The following is a 3,058-nucleotide window of genomic DNA, read 5'->3' as shown; positions in this document are numbered from 1 at the left end:
TGGATCACACTGGCATCCAGGAACTCCCACATGTTGCAGCTGTGACACATCACCTGTCCTGTCATCCTTAACGTGTTTCAATTAACTACTTAAATATTTTATTCAATTATTCATTTTATTGCATATTTTATTAAACTTACCACTAGTTTGTTTACTATTTTAAACGTTAGGACTAAAATGGATCTTAATCACTTACCAGATGCGCATCAAGCAGGTCGGTTCTTCCAAACCAATCAACTACCTGCTTGCCTGTGATGTCACAGCTTACCAGATCCTCACCAAACAGCTCCTTCCACTGCACCGAAGTAAGAACCAAATCCTGTATCCTCACCCCAGCGGCTCTCTGTGTCCCTGCTCTCACTCTCCATTGTGATGTCACTCCTCGATTTTTTTTCCCCTCCTCTGCTCATCTCTCTCTCGCTCTGTCTCCGAGTCTGTGCTTTTGGCGCATTTCTTCATTTGTTGTTCCGTTGTGCTCCTCTGTTTCTGGTCCAAAATCTGACTCTGGTGGGACTTGAACCCACAACCTTTGAATATCGTCTTAATCATTATTTAGAAGTCCAACACGCTATCCATTGCGCCACAGACCCTCACACATTTTTATTAACATCACTAAGGCCTTTGATCTTGTCAGCAGAGACGGCCTCTTCAAACTGCAATGGAACATAGGCTGCCCTCCTGACCTCTTGGGTATCATCTCTTCTTTCCACGAGAACATGCACAGTTCCATCAGTTACAATGGAGCAACATCAGACGCTTTCAAGATCAGCAGTGGAGTAAAGCAGGGCTGCGCTCTGGCGCCAACTCTCTTAGGAACAGAGGAACATAGGAGTAAGCTATTCAGCCCGTCGAGCCTGCTCTGTCATTCAATTCGATCATGGCTGATCACCTACCTCAAAGCCCCTTTCCCATGCTATCCCCATATCCCTTGATGTCATGAGTATCAAGATTTCTATCAATTTCTGTCTTGAACATGCTCAATGATTGAGCTGCCACAGCCCTCTGGGGCACAGTATTCCAATGATTCACCACCGTCTGAGTGAAGAAATTCCACCCATCTCAGTTTTAAATGGCCTACTCCTTATTCTGAGACGATGTCCTTTGGTTTTAGACTCACCAACCAGGGCAAACATCCTGTCTACATCCACACTATCACGCCCTGTAAGAATTTTGTCAGTTTCAATCAGATCACCTCTCATTCTTCGAAACTTTAAGGAATACGGGCCCAGTTTCCTCATAAGACAATCCCACCATCCCAGGGATTAGTCTGGTGACATAAAAACAAGAAATGCTGGAACCACTCAGCAGGTCTGGCAGCATCTGTGAAAAGAGAAGCAGAGTTAACGTTTCAGGTCAGTGACCCATCTTCGGAACTGACATATATTAGAAAAGTCACAGGTTATAAGCAAGTGGGGTGGGGGTGGGGCAAGAGATAACAAAGGAGAAGGTGTAGATTGGACAAGGCCACATAGCTGACCAAAAGTTCATGCAGCAAAGGCAAACAATATGTTAATGGTGTGTTGAAAGACAAAGCGTTAGTACAGATTAGGTGTTAATGGACTGAATATTGAACAGCAGGAAGTACAAACCTGAAAAAAAACAGTAGGTAAGCAAACTGAACAAACTGAGATGAAATGAAATAAATGCAAAAAAAAGATTAGTCTGTTGACCCTCTGTTTCACCCCCTCTATGGCAAGTGTATCCTTCATAAGATGAGGAGACTAAACTGTACACCATACTCCAGTGCGGATTCACCAAGGCTCTAGACAATTGCAGCAAGACATCTTTACTCCTGTACTCATGACCCCTCGTGTGGGTACAACATACCATTTGCCTTCCTAATTGATTGCTGCACCTGCACAAGAGCTTTTAGTGTCTCAGGAACAAGGACACCCAGGTCCCTTTGGACATCGACACTTCCCAACCTCTCACCATTTAAGAAATACTCTGTCTTTCTGTTTATTCTACCAAAGTGAATAACTTCACACTTATTCACATTATATTCCATGTTCTTGCCCATTCACTTAGCCTCTCCAGGTCCCCTGGAAGCCTCTCTGCATCCTCCTCACAACTCACACTTCACCGAGCTTTGTGTCATCTGCAAACTTGGAAATATTACATTTAATCCCCACATCCAAATCATTTATATAGGTTGTTAACAGCTGTGGCTCCAACACTGATCCTTGCAGTACCCCAATAGTAACAGCCTGCCATCCTGAGAAGGACCCGTTATTCCTGCTCTCTGTTTTCGGTCTGTTAACCAATTCTCAATCCATATCAGTATATTATCCCCAAGCCTATGTGCTCTAATTTTGTTTACTCACCTCCTGTGTGGGACCTTACCAAAGGAAAATACAAATACCACACATCCACTGGTTCTCCTTTATCTGTTCTATAGGTAACATCCTCAAAAATCTCAACAGGTTTTTCAAACCTGTTTTCCTTTTCATAAATCTATGTTGACTCTGTCCAATCATGTCATCATTTTCGAACTGTCTAGTTATCACATCCTTTATAATTGGCATATTCTTCTCCATGCTGCTATTGTACACTTTCAATTACTCAGATATAGGTGTTCACCTGCACATCAGAGCTGACGACAAGCTGTTCAACTTGGCAAGACTGTGCGCCAAGACCAAAGTGGGTAAATTCCTAGTCTGTGAGTTGCTATTTGCTGATGATGCTGTGCTGACATCCCATAATTAAGTTCAGTCACAGCAGCTTGTAGATCGGTTCTCCCTGGCCTGCAAAGAGTTTGGACTGACAATCAGCATCAGGAAGATGAAAGTTACGGGCCAGGACGTAGAGACTCCACTTTCCATCAACATCGACAACCTCACTTTGCAGGTTGTCAACAGCTTCACATACCTTCAATCAACAATCACCAGCAATCTGTTCCTTGATGCTGAAATCAGCACCAGGATTGTCAATGCTGCAGCTGTCATGTCAAAGTTGAGAAGACAAGTGTGAACCGACAGCAAACTGACCGAAAATACAAAGCTCCACGTGCACCAGGCTTGTGTTCTCAGCACCCTCCTTTATAGTAGAGAAGCATCAA

General features: G+C 43.6%; 1 non-coding gene across 1 annotated transcript; it reads right to left on the bottom strand.

Annotated features, from left to right (window-relative positions):
* Positions 1 to 499: 499 nt before the first annotated feature.
* Positions 500 to 590, bottom strand: trnar-ucu (transfer RNA arginine (anticodon UCU)). The gene is given in 2 exon segments: positions 500 to 535; positions 554 to 590. It is a non-coding gene; the product is annotated as a tRNA-Arg (tRNA).
* Positions 591 to 3,058: the final 2,468 nt, after the last annotated feature.

Source organism: Heterodontus francisci, unplaced genomic scaffold (genome assembly GCF_036365525.1).
Source record: "Heterodontus francisci isolate sHetFra1 unplaced genomic scaffold, sHetFra1.hap1 HAP1_SCAFFOLD_75, whole genome shotgun sequence".
Lineage (NCBI taxonomy): Eukaryota > Metazoa > Chordata > Chondrichthyes > Heterodontiformes > Heterodontidae > Heterodontus > Heterodontus francisci.
This window is presented reverse-complemented; position numbering and strand designations above follow the sequence as displayed.